This window comes from Callithrix jacchus, chromosome 5 (genome assembly GCF_049354715.1).
Source record: "Callithrix jacchus isolate 240 chromosome 5, calJac240_pri, whole genome shotgun sequence".
Classification (NCBI taxonomy): Eukaryota; Metazoa; Chordata; class Mammalia; order Primates; family Cebidae; genus Callithrix; species Callithrix jacchus.
In genome coordinates this window covers 12,405,574-12,422,527 of record NC_133506.1, presented here as the reverse complement: position 1 = coordinate 12,422,527, position 16,954 = coordinate 12,405,574, and the positions used below count along the sequence as shown (strand labels likewise).

The 16,954-nt window shown below is 42.5% G+C and overlaps 1 protein-coding gene across 6 annotated transcripts in view; it reads left to right on the top strand.

Annotated features, from left to right (window-relative positions):
- The window catches only part of SLC23A2 (solute carrier family 23 member 2), a 140,304-nt gene that overhangs the window by 21,350 nt on the left and 102,000 nt on the right, over window positions 1-16,954 (top strand). For 2 of the 6 annotated variants that reach the window (XM_035298317.3, XM_035298310.3), the window contains exon 2: window positions 1,400-1,522. The exons of 2 other annotated variants lie outside the window; for them this stretch is intronic. The gene's annotated coding sequence lies outside the window, so the exon portion shown is untranslated. Of the gene's footprint in view, window positions 1-1,395; window positions 1,523-16,954 lie in introns of all 6 variants that reach the window. 2 more of the 6 variants (XM_035298311.3, XM_035298309.3) reach the window with 1 other exon arrangement.

Sequence of the window (16,954 nt, the reverse complement as noted above, 5' to 3'; positions counted from 1 at the left end):
GAAGCTCTGTGAACAGATTCTTGAGAGTTCAGTGGGCCTTGGTGGAGGAAAGGCAGGTGGCTGTCAATGTGTCCCAAGTGATGTTTTCTCTGACCTGCTGCAGTGCCTGGGCTTTGATCTCAGCCCTGTAACCTGGCGTGCAAAGGGCAATTTTCATGTTTCCAGAGTGTGGTGAAGCCTGCGGATGGGAGGGGCATTCAGCCGGGTGCTGTGCCAGAACTTCAAGGATGCTCACTGATAGCTCAGTCTTGTTTTTGTTTGTATCGTGATTCCTTCTGCTTAACTCCTTCCTCAGAGATTCCTTTCTCAAAAATGTATTTACATGTTCCCAGTATTAGAACTTCTGACCCAGTTCTGTGGTTTGTTCTCAATACTTGTTCCGTGCAGTAGTGAGTCAAGTCCTTCCAGTCATCTTGCCTCTCAGCTTAGAAAAATACTCTCCGAAAACATGTCTTTAAGGAGTCATAGTACTTTTCACTTCCCCATTCAGAATTTTCCAACGACGTGTAGCTAGAAATGACATTCTGTTAATTTGCACTTCGCCCTCATGGAGCCGTTTTTAATTAACAGTTTTTTTCAAAAGATTTACGTAAGAAACATACATATGTTGAAAAATAATTCTACCGTGTCAGACTTGTATTTAGTAAATTGAGAAAGTCACACAATCTCTTCTTATGCCCCCCACACCTCTTCAAAGCAGTTTGATCTGTTTCCTTGCCAGCCCTGTTCTGTGTGCACAAATGCATACTATGTAATTATCCTTTAAATAAAAGTAAAATCATAACCACACATATTGTGCAACTTGTATTTTTGAAGGAAGTGTATGTTATTACAATTTAACTGAAAGTAGGCCATTCTTTTAAAGTGTCTCTCTTGTTTTCTTTTTTCATGTTCTTTTCCTTATTCCCCTTGACTAAACATTGATGGATGTCACCTTTGTGCCTCCCTTCTGACATTGCAGATTTCTAATAAACATAGCTTAAGGCTGGCCACGGTGGTTCACGCCTATAATCACAGTACTTTGGGAGACTGAGGTGGGTTGATCATCTGAGGTCAAGAGTTCAAGACCAGCCTGGTCAACATGGTGAAACCATGTCTCTACTAAAAATACAAAAAATTAGCCAGGCAAAGTGGTAGGCCCCTGTAATCCCAGCTACTCAGGAGGCTAAGGCAGGAGAATCGCTTGAACCTGGGAGGTAGAGGTTGCAATGAGCTGAGATCTTGCCCCTGCAGTCCAGCCTGGGTGACAGAGTAAGACTTTGTCTCAAAAAAAAAAAAAGTAATAGAATAAATAATAGGATTGGGCATGGCTGAATGAAAAATAGACTCCATTCATGCAGAGTGCCTCCTGCTAGGTTTGTTATTACTTTTAATTTACCATTTGCTTTTCTCCAGCTAGGTCTTGACTCCACTAACTGGGACTTCTCATGCGGCTTTGAGCTTGGACCTTGGTGCATAAGCAAATGTAGCTCACCGACTTTTAATGGAAAGCATATGGACAGGTCTACGCCACATCACTTAGGTGCGTGTAAAACACAATCTCCAGTTGTGTTTCCTTTTTCTTTTCTTACTTTTTTTGAAACAGGGTCTTGCTGTGTCACCGAGGCTGGAGTGCAGTGGCACAATCACAGCTCATAGCAGTCTTGGCCTGCTGGGCTTACTTGATCCTTCTACCTCAGCTTCCCACATGGCTGGGACTACAGACATGAGCTACAGTGCCTGGCTAACTTTTAAAATTTTTTTCTGGAGTTGGGGATCTCACTGTGTTATCCAGGCTGATTTCCAACACCTGGCCAGTGCAGTTTCGTGGTAGAATTGGGCGGGCAGCTCTGTAGCATTAGAACCCTTCTGTACTTGACCTTTTGTACATTTTTTACATGTTGAGAATGGTCTAAATGCACAACCTTTGGAAGAATGAATTGTTAGGTTAATGCTAATGATAAGGTAATGGACTTCTTTAGGCCAAATCCCATATAAGTAGATTAGAAAATAAACAGGCATAGTCTTGCCACTTATACTAATTACAAAGTAGGAGGTAAATATTTTCAGTTTTTTTTCCATGCTTTTGACTTTATTATCAGCAAACATTTTTTGAGTACCTCCTGCTCTTGGGGCCCTCCATGAAGGTTATACGTGAGGACCCTGGGGTGTAAAGAGATTTAAGAATTGTTTCCTCACCCCTTTTCAAGCATTCTCTGCAGTTTAATTACTGAGACTCACCACATATACATTATTAAGGAGCATTCTTTTTTTGCTCCTACTGTTTCCCTTATCCCAAAGCTTGATAAATATTTCGATTATTTTTAATATTTTACTATTATAAACCATGCTGCAGTCAAATTTCTTCTTGGGGAAAACATCTTAGCAGTAACAATGTTAAGCACAGTGCATGGCCTTTTTAAAATTTGATCTATATTGGTAAATTAACCTGCAGAAAACCTTTTTAAAACTTGATCTGTATTGGTAAATTATCCTGCAGAAAAGCTGCAAGAATTACACATCTACTGATACATTCTCTCAAATCCTCTGCTTCTGGGTCTGGTGGTGCATGTCTGTAATCCCAGCTGCTTTGGAGACTGAAACAGGAGGATCGCTTGAGCTGAGGAGTTCAAGGATTTAGTGAGGTCTGACTGTGCCAGTGCACTCTAGCCTGGATGGCAGAGTGAGACCCTGCCTCAAGGAAGAAAAAAAAAAAAAAAAGGATGCTGTGAGATACATTGACTTGTTAAAACTAGATTTGTTCAGTATGGTGGATGTAAAATGTTACATCAGTATTTTAAAAAAATTTTATGTGCAGTAAAATTTACTTTCCGTGTATACTTATAAGAGCTTCTATAAGGCTGGGCATGGTGGCTCACGCCTGTAATCCCAGCACTTTGGAAGGGGGAGGCAGGTGGGTCACCTGAGGTCAGGAGTTTGAGACCAGCCTGACTAACATGGTGTAACCCCATCTCTACTAAAAATACAAAACATTAGCCGGGCGTGGTGGCGTGTGCCTGGCTGAGGCAGTAGAATCACTTGAATCTGGGAGGCAGAGGTTGCAGTGAACTGAAATCGTGGCATTGAACTCCAGCCTGGACAACAAGAGTGAAATTCTTTCTCAAAAAAAAGAGCTTTTACAAATATGTAGAGGGGATCACTCCTTTAAAAATTTTTTTTTAACTTCTAATAAAGGCCAGGCGAGGTGGCTCATGCCTGTAATCCCAGCACCAAGGCGGGCGGATCACCTGAGCTTGGGAGTTCGAGACCAGCCTGACCAACATGGAGAAACCCTGGCTCTACTAAAAATACAACATTAGCCAGGCATGGTGGTTTATGCTTGTAATCCCAGCTACTCAGGAGGCTAAAGTAGAAGAATCGCTTGAACCCGAGAGGTGGAGGTTGCAAGGAGCCGAGATTGCACCATTGCACTGCAGCCTGGGCAGCAAGAGCGAAACTCAGTCTCAAAAAAAAAAACTTCTAATAAAGAAGTCTCTATTTACTATGAAAATCAAAATAAAACACGTGGGAAATTGTGAATTAGAAAGAAGGTCAGGCAGATCTCACCTGAGGTCAGGAGTTTAAGACCAGCCTGGCCAACATGGCAAAACCCAGTCTCTACTAAAAAAAAAAAAAAATTAGCTGGGCGTGGGTGGTGCACACCTGTAATCCCAGCTACTTGGGAGGCTGAGGCTCAAGAATTGCTTGAACCCAGGAGGCAGAGGTTGCAGTGAGCTGAGATCACGCCACTGCAATCCAGCCTGGGTAACAGAGTGAGACCCTGTCTCAAAAAAATTCTTGTTCCTACCACCTAATAACACCACAGCGAAGTTTTTTTGTGTATCTCTTTCCACTATTTTTGTTTTTCCCTAAGCCATCATCATCATTTTTTTTACCCCTGCAGTCAGCGTCTTGCTCTGTCTCCCATGCTGGAATGCAGTGGAGCAATAGCCCACTGTAACTTTGAAGGTCCTGGACTCAAGATCCTCCCATGTCAGGCTCTAAGTGCTGGGGTTATAGGCTTGAACCACTGCGCCTGGCCCATTCTTAAAAGTAATATTAAAATTTTTTGCTCTATACAGTCAGAGAAACTTCTCTAATATTGAACTAGAGATAGAAATGATCCCTGGAAGTCTAGTCATAAAAGTAGCATTTATTAATGATAGAAGTGAGAGGAAGAGTGTTCTGTCCGGGGATACCTTCAAAATAAATGGTTTTCAAACTCCCAGTTTTTCTTGTCTTCTTTATATTTCAATTTGCGAATCTCTTTCTCTGTCATTTCGCAGAACTCTCTCAAATTTATCTGGTCGTCTCTTGTGGGTCCTAGTTGGAGTGTACATATCACCAACTCAAATTCAACACATCCTGGCCAGGCGCAGTGGCTCATGCCTCTAATCCCAGCACTTTGGGAGGCTGAGGAGGGTAGATATGCTTGAGGTCAGGAGTTCAATATCAGCCTACCCAATCTGGTGAAACCCCATCTCTACAGAAAATACAAAAATTAGGTGGGCAGGGTGGCACACGCTTGTATTCCCGGCTACTCTGGAGGCTGAGGCAGGAGAATTGCTTGAACCTGGGAGGCTGAGGTTGCAATGAACCAAGATTGTGCCACCGCACTCCAGCCTGGGGGACAGAGCCAGGCTCCCTCTCAAAAAAACAGAACAAAACAAACAACAAAATCCCACATCCTGACCTTTTTCATGATTTACCTTGTCAAGCCCATTTACTTATTTCTGAAGGGGACACCTGGCTCTTTGCTTAGAGGTCACCTTTAACACCAGGTCTATCTTTGAAATCACTCCCTCAGTTCATTCATTTTTTTCATTGGCACTTTTACCGTCCCAGTTGCCAAGGTCCTTCTCCTTGGATTAACTCAGTAGCTTCTTGATCCCCATTTTGAGATTATCCTGTTGTGGGCGACTGCTGTCCTTGCCTGCCCAGAAACTCATGTTGCATGAAGCCGTTCTGTGTAGATATTTGTCTTTCTTTCTTTTTTGAGACGAGGTTTCACTCTTGTTACCCAGGCTGGAGTGCAATGGCGCGATCTCTGTTCACCGCAACCTCCGCCTCCTGGGTTCAGGCAATTCTCCTGCCTCAGCCTCCTGAGTAGCTGGGATTACAGGCACGCCACCATGCCCAGCTAATTTTTTTTTTGTATTTTTAGTAGCGTCGGGGTTTCACCATGTTGACCAGGATGGTCTCAATCTCTTGACCTCGTGATCCACCCGCCTCGGCCTCCCAAAGTGCTGGGATTATGGGCGTGAGCCACTGCACTCCCTAGATATTTGTCTTTCAAAGCTACTTTGACTCCACAAGAGATTTTCTTCCTTTGCTTCCCTGCCCTCTGACCTCCAGGTGCTGGGATTAGGCTGTTGTGTTTCGTGCCTGAAACAACATATGCCACCTACCTCTGGACCTCCTTGGTGGCATCCCTCTTGGGATTCCCGCCATTTTGAAGGCTGACCCTAATCTCACTTCCTAAAAGTCACTTCAGACAACCTGAAGCCTGGAGTTCAAGTGTCCCTGAGCTCTCCTGCCCAGCCCGATGGTTGTATGTGTTTTCTCTGATTTGCTTGGTGTCTGGGCTGTACAATCAGATGGCAAAGAGCCTCAGCATAGTGCATCTCCATCTTCATGTTCCAGCCCACTGAAGGCAGTCAGGAATATAGTTGGATGGTTGGTTTCATTCCAATTTGCCTTGAATTGGAATGATCAATACAGATCCTAAAATATCAAGCTCTTACTGAGTAAAGAGGAGGCTTGCTGACACCTTTCATTTTTGTCGTTAATAACATACAGGTGATGGTTTAGTGCCTGGCTTTCATAGCTGAGAACACCCACTCTGCTTGGTGCCTGTGCCTGCAGACTGGGTGTCTGGTTCTGGTTGAAGGTATTTTAGCATGTGCTAGAACCACCACAGATGCTGCTCCAGATAGAAACTGGATCAAAAACTTTGAGCAGTGGAGAGAGTTTTCTATTTTATTGGGGCCTAATTTCTAAGAAGCTTTGTATTGGGAAATCCTGGTATTTTTGGTTTGTAGACTCTCTGCTGTTGACTGATGTCAGTGTCTCAGTTTCTCATTACTAAACATGTAGTATAAAAATGTTGTGTTGCTTATGGTTTGATCAGTAGCAACAAGAGAATTAAATATTTACTGGAGAAATGTGGTGGTTTCACAAATGTATGTAAACACTGATGGTGATTACAGAGCTTACGTAAGAAGGTAAGGGAGGATGATGGAACAGTTGTGTAACAGTTACTGTGAAAGAGATTCCAAGCAAATTAGAACAAGTCTGGCCTTTTCAACTGGTTATTTTGAAAAATCAACATCTTAGTATTGGATTAAGACCAGCTGTTTATAAGTTGTCTAAGTTGTTTGCTGATTTTTCTGTATGGTGTAAAAAAAGAAAACCTCATCAATAAATGTGTCCCATGACGTCTAATGATAATCCTCTTTAAAATACACATATTATTTTGTTTTATGTTTGCCATAAACTGGAACCTGCAGATCAATAGTGATAAAGCCTTTCTGGATTTGAGTAATGTTTACCTTTACTTGTGCTGGTTCTGGCTTCCTGCAAAGAGCCCCTGCCTCAAGCCCTTCTGACCTTTCAGCTTACGCTTCTTGTCAGCACAAGATTTCTGCTTTGATCTCTTTTACATCTGCCTCCTTCCCTCCTCTCAGTTCTGTGTGTGGAAAACTAGGTTATGGCACCTGCTCCACATCGTGTAATCTGCCCAGTTGACTGTGTAGGATATTAATGATAGGGCTGGCTTTGATGTTTGGATAAAGATGGCCATACCTCTGTGTGTGTGTGTGTGTGTAAAATCAAAGTATCAGAAGTCGTAAGATGCGGTCTTATGATTACCCTGGTTGTGTGCTCTGAAATAGCATTTTCTCTTTCCCTGGTATCCACATTCTTTAGCAGTACCTAATACCATTAAAATGGAAGTCACCTATGTAATTTTCAGATAGCTACATTAAAGGAACACAAGAAAAACTAATTTTAGTAATATATTTTATAAGCTGATATATTAAAAATAGTATTTCAATACAATCAATATAAATTATTAATAAGACATTTACATTCTCTTTTTTTTCACAGCAACCCTTTGAAGTCTGTTGTATATGTTACATCATAGCACAGATCAGTTGGACAAACACTTTTTTTTTTTTTTTTTGAGATGGAGTTTCACTCTTGTTGCCCAAGCTGGAGTGCAATGGCACAATCTTGGCTCACCGTAACCTCCACCTCCCAGGTTCAAGCGATTCTCTGCCTCAGGGTCCTGAGTAGCTGGGATTACAGGCACGCACCACCGTGCCCAACTAATTTTGTATTATTAGTAGAGATGGGGTTTCTCCAACACATTTAAGGCGCTTAGTAGCCACCTGGAGCTGGTGACTCTCACATTGGGTAGCACAGTTTAGACCCCACGTTGCTTTATTTACCACTGAACAATATGTTTTCAACTTCCAAGCTCTTAGATTTTTCAGTGTTTCATAAAGTAAGTCCCTTCCTTTTCAGGGACTATATAGTAATACACACTCACAATTGCATGATGCCCCAGAGCTTCCCCTTCCTCATGTTTTCCTGTCAAATTTAGATTTTTTGTTGCCTGGAAAATGCATCTGAACCAGTTCAACAAAGTAAATTAATCCTCCCTCTACCCCCACCACAGTCTATGTGTATATTTTCCTTTTTTATCCAAGAATCACAAATATGTTCTATAGCTTATAATTGTATTTCTTATTTTCTTTAAGACAGGGTCTCCCTCTCTTACCCAGGCTGGAGTGTGATGGTATGATTATAGCTCACTGCAGCCTTGACCTCTTGAGCCCAAGTGATCTTCCTTTTGAGATGGTGGGAGTCTCAGTCACCCAAGCTGGAGTTCAGTGGCATGATCTTGGTTCACTGTAGCATCTGCCTCCTGGGTTCAAAAAATTCTCCTGCCTCAGCCTCCTGAGTAGCTGGAATTAAAGGCACATGCCACCACACCCAGCTAATTTTTGTATTTTTACTAGAGATTGTGTTTCTCCATGTTGGCCAGGCTGCTCTCCAACTCCTGACCTCAAGTGATCCTCCCCCCTCGGCCTCCGAAAGTGCTGGCATTACAGGTGTGAGCCACCACACCCAGCTTAGGATGATGCTTCCTTTTCAGCTTCCCTGGTAGCTGGGAGTACAGGCATGCACCACGATACTTGGCTAATTTTTTTGTACTTTTTGTAGAGACGGGGTTTTGCTGTGTTACCTGGGCTGGTCTCGAACTTTCAGGCTCAAGTAATATACCAGCCTTGGCCTCCCAAAGTCCTGGGATTACTAATGTGAGCCACTGGGCCCAGCCAGCTTATAATTTTGGATAAATTCAAGTTTGATTGCAATGGATGAATCTCATTTCTCTTTACATAAGGAATTGAAGATCTAGGAAATGTGAAGAAGTATAGTAACTAATGTTAGATAAAAATAGCCCTTGGAAGAGTTGAGATCCAAGAATATAAAGGATTTAAGGAAAATCGGGAATCCCTGAACACAGTAGATTTACCAAATATGAAGACCATTTACCTTGTGACCACACCTTTGGTTTTCTAAGTTACTCAGGTGTCATCAGCAAGCCCTTAGGAATGAGAAATTTAGGCTCCTAGTTACCAGGAATCGCTAGCCGTCCGAGCACTGTCTCCGGAGCATACTGACTATATAAATAGGGTGTCTTTCCTCAGCACTGGTACTGACTGCCAGAATTTCTACCTGTATATTTGTGTTGTCCTTAGGTAATAGCTCAAGCTCTTAAGAATTATGAAAGTGACACATGTACCTGTAGAAAAATAAGAGGAAAAATAGAATCATCTGGAGATAATTTATCATTTTGGTATTCCCCTCCATTTTCCTTTCTTTTCTTCTCCTCTTCCTTCCTTTTTTCCCTTTCTTTTCTTCTCCTTTTCCTTCCTTTCTTTCTTTTTTTTTCTTTGAGACAGAGTCTCACTCTTGTCACTCAGGCTGAAGTGCAGTGGTGCGATCTCGGCTCACTGCAACCTCCACCTCCTGGGTTCAGGTGATCCTCCTGCCTCAGCATCCTGAGTAGCTGGGACTGCAGGAGTGCGCTACCACACCTGGCTAATTCTTTGGTGTGCCTTAATTTTCTGCATGTTTGCATGCACTGAAATGGGATTTTCAAGTGTGTTTTGTAAGCTGGGCTTTTTCTCAACTCAATAACACGTTCCACACGTTGCCGTGTCAGTCACCCATGTTTTAATCTCCGCAATATGCTTTTATAAGAATGTACCCACAATTATACCAACCAGTCCTCTATTTTTAGGCATTAATAATATTTCCCCCTCTGGTTTTGAATTACTCTAAGCATTACTTTAATGAACACTCACAAAATGAAAAATTTAAGCCTGTTTTAATTATTTTGCTAGGATAAATTCCTTAAGAGTAAAATTGTTAGGCCAAAGGCTATGTGTATTTTTAGAGCCTTTGATTGGTGATGGTAAATTACCATCTAAAAATGTTATGGCCGGGTGCAGTAGCTCACGCCTGTAATCCCAGCACTTTTGGAGGGAGGCTGATATGGGCAGATTTTTAAAGCCTAGGAGTTCCAAGACAAGCCTGGGCAACATGGTGAGACCCTGTCTTTACAAAAAATAGAAAAATTAGCACATGCCTGTAATCCCAGCTACTCGGGAAGCTGAGGTGGGAGGATTGCCTGAGCCCAGGGAGGCCAAAGCTATAGTGAGTCATGATTGTGTCACTGTACTCCAGCTTGGGCGACAGAGTGAGACTCTGTCTCGAAAAAAAAAAAGTTATGGTAATTATTACTCCAACTAGCAGTACATCCAAAGTGCTTGCCTGCTAAAGGGATGTTAAAAATTATTTAGTAAATTTACAATTTGTTGCGTAAATTATAAATGGTACATTTTATTTGATTTCTGCTTTTTGATTTTTTTGCTTTTCTTGAGACAGAATCTCACTAGGTTGCCCAGGCTAGAGTACAGTGGCACAATCTTGGCCCATTACAATCTCCACCTCCCTGGTTCAAGTGATTTTCGTGCCTCAGCCTCAGGAGTAGCTGGGCCTACAGGCATGTGCCATCATGCCTGGTTCATTTTTATATTTTTAGTAGAGACAGGGTTTCATCATGTTGGCCAGGCTGGTCTTGAACTCCTGGCCTCAAGTGATCCGCCTACCTTGGCCTCCCAAAGTGTTGGGATTACAGGCATGAGCTACCATGCCTGGCCAGATTTTTTACATTTTTTAATATAAAAGCTTATATATGGTCATATTCCTATTGACAACACAGATAATCATATTAAAGGAGTTACAACAGTGTTAGGAATTCTTATAGCCGTGCAGACTACTTTTAAGTGCGTGTGGCTGTGGCTAAAGGGTCTTGAAGCCAGCCTGCCAGAGCACCTGTTTTCCTGATCCAGTGGCTTGCTGGATACATTTTTAGGTTTATACCCTTCACTCTCTGAACCCTTATTTTCTGCTGACCACAATTTAGGAACTGGATAGACCTGGAAAATGTGGATCCCTGGCTTCATGAACTTGAGAAAAGTATAACTTTGGATAACGAAGGACATTTGGCATGAATTGTGCTCCTTGCTTTGGGAGAGCAGCAGAGAGTGCAATGAGTAGTTTGGATTTTGAGGGGTGTGGCTTTTGAGGGCTGAGGAATTGATATTTACATTCTCCAGGTGTTGTAGTATTTCCAGGTAGAGGGAATTGCAGGCTATGTCCTCTAGCCTTAATTCAACTACAGTTGTTAGTTTGGAAGTCCATGCCAGTCAGTGAGACACCCACATCCCCTTTTTCCTCTTTGCCATCATCTAGCAACTTTTTTTTTGTTTTGAGACAGAGTCTTGCTCTGTCACCCAGGCTGGAGTGCAGTGGTGCGATCTTGGCTCACTTGCAACCTCTGCCTCCCGGGTTCTAAGCGATTCTCCTGCCTCAGCCTCCCGAGTAGCGAGGATTACAGGTGTTTGCCACCATGCCTGGCTAATTTTGTATTTGTAGTAGAGATGGAATTTCACCATGCTGGCCAGGTTAGTCTCAAACTCCTGAACTCAGGTGAATAACTCGCCTTGGCCTCCCAAAGTGCTGGGATTATAGGTGTGAACCACTGCACCCGGCCATCTAGCAACTTCTTGACCATTGTTTATGTCCCTTGAGTGTTGGCTCCTGGTCTGCCACATTTCTTTCCACTGTGTCTCAACTGTTGACTCATCTGGCCAGGGGACCTCACTGTCCCTTTACCTTTTGCAGGGAGTTTTACTTGCAGTTCACATAAGCTCTTCCAGGCCCAGTCGTCTCCCAGATGGCACTATGGGATCCTGAGCCGGGAGTATGTCTGCACAGCCCGTCCTTCCCAGCCCACATTCTTCCCCTTCATCAATCCTAGTGCTGCAGCTTTGTGGTGTTCTCTGGCTTCCCTTTGCCTCCCCAATCCTTTTTACCTGCTGTAGACGCCATAGGTAATCAGGTGGCTGCCATCCTGTGGCTGCCAGACTAACATCATGGTCTCCTCCCTCTCTGAGGTGCCTCTAGAACTTGTCAAGCTCCCTCAGTGCCCGGGTCCTACTGCTAATTTTTATTATTCTGGTTCTTTTTTTTTTTTTTTTTTTTGGCAGGGAGGGGGCAGGGGCTAGTTGAACTCTGTTGGAGAGAAACCGTGTAACAGGGTGACTTTCTCAATTTCACATTTTGAGTTCTGGGCTCAGTTGGATCTTGACTTTTTTTTTTTTTTTAATAGTATCATTTTTCTCATCGTTTTTCTTCTTCCGTAGCCACTTCTATCCAATCCCATACCCAGCCTTTCTACTCGCAACCATGACCTCTGCTTCTTAATTCATTAAGAAAACAAGTGATCAGATAAGCACGCCCCCCAGCTTCCTGCCCTCCTCTCACCTCATGCTGCCTTGCGTAAGGGCAACTGTCTGCATATATCTCTACCCACAGAGGCTATGAGGCAATCACTACAGATGGTCTGTGTGGAACTGTCCAAACAAATTTGAAGAGTTTTTCTATCAAGGTTACATGAGAACTGCTTTTTGCATAGAGAGTCTCTGGCTGAGGGGAATATGTTTGTGTTTTCTTTTCCTTGGAGATGGAGTCTTGCACTGTCACCTGAGCTGGTGTGCAGTGGTGCCATCTCGGCTCACTGCAGCTTCTGCCTCCCAGGTTCAAGTGATTCTTCCGCCTCAGCCTCCCAAGTAGCTGGAATTACAGATGCCCACCACCAAGGCTAATTTTTTGTATTTTTAGTAGAGACGGGGTTTCACTGTGTTGGCCAGGCTGGTCTTGAACTCCTGACTTCATGATCCAACCCCTTTGCTTCCCAAAGTGCTGCGATAACAGGTATAAGCCACTGCGCCCAGCCTGTGTTTTTATAAAAGACAGTATTTTAGAAGTGACTTGACAAGGAGTTCAAGACCAGCCTTGGCATCATGGTGAAACCTCATTTCTATCAAAAATAGAAAACTTAGCCAGTCTCATAACCTGGTCTCAAAAAAACAAAAACAATAAAAAACAGAAGTAAGTAAACATTTGTAGCTACTGCTAGAAAATTAGATGAATGTATCTTCTTGCTGAGAGTTAATACGTTCATTAAACCATGGAATTTTTCATTTACTAGTTGGACTATTTTATTTCTGGAAAATGTGTCATAAAACTTTATAGTGAAGAATGTCAGACCTCCATTTGAATGACCCCATCTACCTACTGGTGTGATTTCTCCCCCTCCCCTCCAGGCTTTAAGTAAGATTTAATTTGAGGATACTTGTTCCACTACTAAAAACAGAAGTGCAGAAACTACAGTAGTAGGGCAGCAATCTTATTTTACAGAGGCATTTTTGGCTCACTGGTTAATGACTTTTCTGCACAAACAGCACCATGCATGGTTTCCAGTGAGGGGTATAGACACCGGTGCAGTGATGCTTTACCGCTAACCCTTCTGCAGCCTGCTAAGTAGGACACATGTAATGTGAGTCTTGAGCTGGAAGGGTGCAGTTAGTCTTCACAGTGGATTTGCTTTGAGAATTGGATGAAGTGTTTTTACTTCACTGGCAGAATTGTGGTATGTGCTTGTCAGCACACATTCTGAATCATGCCTTGAGATTATGGTTGAGTGGCCAGGCTTTAAGTGTCTGCCAAAGAAGCCAATTTATTAATAAGTTTTCCGTAGTCAAGGTGAACAATGAATTTATTCATTTTACCCAGATGCTTAGCTTTTATCATGAACCTACTATTTGGTTCCTCTGAAGAAAACGTCAACCCCCTATTTTCCCATCATACCCCTAGATTAAGAATATGTACTGATCTTGTATTTCGTTTGAAAAATTTGGAAACTAGGCTTGTTCCAAATGTGATTTCTTATTAGTGCTCTTTGCAGATTTTCTTTCTGACTTTTTTTATTCTTAGAATAGACATATTATAGTTTAATATGGTTTTTTATTCCCTCAAATGTCAGGTTTCTTTTTTTTCTTTTTTCTTTTTTTCTTATACAGAGTCTCGCTCTGTCACCCAGGTGCTGGAGTTTAGTGGCCTGATATTGGCTCACTGCAACCTCGGCCTCCCGGGTTCAGGCGAGTCTCCTGCATCAGCCTCCTGAATAGCTGAGATTACCATGCCCAGCTTACTTTTGTATTTTTTAGTGGAGACGGGGTTTCACCATGCTGGAGGCTGGTCTCAAACTCCTGACCTCAAGTGATCTGTCTACCTCAGCCTCCCAAAGTGCTGGGATTACAGGCGTGAGCCACTGCGCCCGCCTGGATGTCAGGTTTCTTTATTCTTTTTTAACAAATTTTTTTATTTGAGACAGTCTGGCTCTGTTACCCAGGCTAGAGTGCAGTGGCACGATCTCAGCTCATTTCAACTTCTGCATCCCAGGTTCAAGCGACTCTCATGCCTCAGCCTCCCGAGTAGCTGAGATTACAGGCGTGTGTCACTATGCTCGGCTAATTTTTGTATTTCTAGTAGAGACGTGGTTTCACTATGTTGTCCAGGCTTGTCTTGAACTTCTAGCTTCAAGTTATCTGCCCACCTCAGCCTCTCCAGGTGCTGGGATTACAGGTGTGAGTGCCACTGTACCCAGCCAGGTTTCTTTTATTTGTTTTTGAGACAAAGTCTTGTTGTGTCTCCCAGGCTGGAGTGCAGTGGCTCAGTCTTGTTCACTGCAACCTCTGCCTCCTGGGTTAAAGCAGTTCTCATCGGCCTCCTGAGTAGCTGGGATTACAGGCCTGCACCACCACACCTGGATAATTTTTGTATTTTTAGTAGATATGGGGTTTTGCCCACCTTGGCCTCATAAAGTGCTGGGATTACAGGCGTGAGTCACCGTGTCTGGCCTATTGGTTTTTCTTTTCTTTTTTTTTTGGAGGGTATAGTTTTGGCTGCTGTGACATGCTCGGATAACACAGTTTTTTCCTCACATAATCTGTCCTCCATTCTAAAGTATCGATTCTTATTTTTAAAATTAGTTTTAGAGATAGTGTCTTGCTGTGCCATCCAGTCGTGAGTGTAATGTCATGATTGTAGCTCACTGAATGTTCAGTTGAACTCCTAGGTTCAAGCAATCCTCCTTCCTCAGCCTACTGAGTAGCTGGGATGACTGGCACACCTCACCATGACCAGCTAATTTAAAGAAAGGTTTTTTTTTTTTTTTTTTCTGTACAGATGGGAGTCTTGCAATATTGTCCAGGATGGTCTCAAACTCCTATCTTCAAGTGGTCCTCCTGACTCAAGCGCCCTCAAAACACTGGGTTAATAGACATAAGCCACCATGCTCAGCTTCTTAGAGTACTGATTCTTTTACATAGTCCAAGGTGGTCCCTACGGCCAGTTAAGAGGAGGGAAGGGAGAGGGGAGGGCATGCTTACTTTCATCCATATCCATTGGTGAAGGCTGGCAGCATCTAGCTGCAAGAGAGGCTGGAAAATGTTGCCTTATTTTAGTTGGTTGTATGGCCAACTTAAAACCAGGGATTTTATTAGTTGAATTACTAATCAAATGGCAGAGAAGGGTCCATAGAGACACCTGGTTGTCTCTGACGCCTCTTAATGAAATATAAAAGTTTCTGCAAGAATAAGAACAGTCGGTAATTAGAATCAAATTGAATATGAAATGAACATTTTACTTTTTTTTTTAATTTTTTGAGACGGAGTTTCGCTGTTGTTACCCAGACTGGAGTGCAATGGCACGATCTCGGCTCACCGCAAGCTCTGCCTCCTGGGTTCAAGCAATTCTCCTGCCTCAGCCTCCCGAGTAGCTGGGACTACAAGCACATGCCACCATGCCCAGCTAATTTTTGTATTTTTAGTAGCGACGGGGTTTCACCATGTTGACCAGGATGGTCTCAATCTCTTGACCTTGTGATCCACCTGCCTCAGCCTCCCAAAGTGCTGGGATTATAGGTGTGAGCCACTGTGCCTGGCCAAAAATTTTACATTTTATTTCTACCAAGTGCCAGTTAGATTTTATAACACTAGAGGGTGCTGTTAATTAATGCATTTGCTTTTAGCATTTATATCATCTGCCCCCAACTCCCCCTTGTCTTATTAAAGAATCAGTAGATTTTGTCCAGCTGATAATCTTGAATCTCTTTTGTTGTTTTACTCAGTTTACAGCAGCAGGGGAGCTGAACTTTCAATATCTGACATTTATCTGAAAAGACAGAAATGATTACCAATGTGGAATTAAAAGAAAAACATTGTTGATTTTATTCATAAAAGGAGAACAAATCAGAGATTGTTAATCAGATTAGATATTTTCAAATGCAAAATTATTTCTGAAGAATTAAAACTTTTTTCATTGTATTTGTCCATGTTTAGCATTTTAGTTGTTTTGCCCTATTTTCTGTCATGTGTTACTAACCAGTGACTTTAAAGGGCACCCCTCAGGGTGTTGTTCAGGTTGTGTATTTCAGTGCCTTTGGTATGAGGTAGGGATTCTTTTCGCAGACTTTTTTCTTCTGTGTCTAATGTGCTGAGAGTTTTATTCAGAAATTGAACTTGAGTTTTGTCATGGCTTTTTGGTTTCTTTTGACCTTACCGTTCTTCCTTCTTTCTGTTGATGTGAGTTGTTAAAATACTAGCTTTTCTCTTTTCCTTGTGCTTTGTCAACTTTGGGATCAGGGTTATGCTGGATTTTTTTTTTCATTGTACTTTAGGTTCTGGGGTACATGTGCAAATCATGCAGGCTTGTTGCCTAGGTACATACACGGCAAAGTGGTTTGCTGCCTCCATTCCCCCTTCACCTGTATCTGGCATTTCTCCCTGTGTTATCCCTCCCCAACCTCCCTACCCCCTGCTGTCCGTTATGCTGGATTTTTATAAGCTTCTCCTCTTTTTCCAGTGCTTTGGAGCTGAGTAGCATGGAGAGTGACTATGCCTTAATATTGTGGGTGCTGGTGCTGTGGACCTGCAAAACCACTTGGGCCTCGTGCCTGTTTGAGGGGAAGTCTTTACTCTCCTCAGTCTCTGGAGGTTTTAGAACCTTTTGGATGTGTTTATCACATTTATCAGTTTTGTTGCTTCTTTTCTAACTAATTTCCCTCTTTGCTTCTCTTTAATTTCTTTTTCCTTCTTAATATATTTTGTTACTTATTTTTTCTTCTTTAACATAGAGACATTTTTACAATTTTAATGTCTTCTTTGGCTCAATGGTTATTTAGGAAAAAGATTTAAAACTGAAGTTGTTAAACTTTCTTGATGATGATTTTTCATTTATTTTTGGTATTATGATCAGGCAATGAGAAATAGGAATTTTTTTTTTTTTTTTTTTTTGAGATCCAGTCTCACTCTGTTGCTCAGTCTGGAGTGCAGTGGCATGATCTCAGCTCACTGCAGCTTCTGCCTCTCAGGTTCAAGTGAGTCTCCTGCCTCAGCCTCCTAAGTAGCTGACACTACAAGTGCCTCCCACCATGCCCAGCTAATGTTTTGTATTTTTAGTAGAAATGGGGTTTTTACCATGTTGGTCAGGC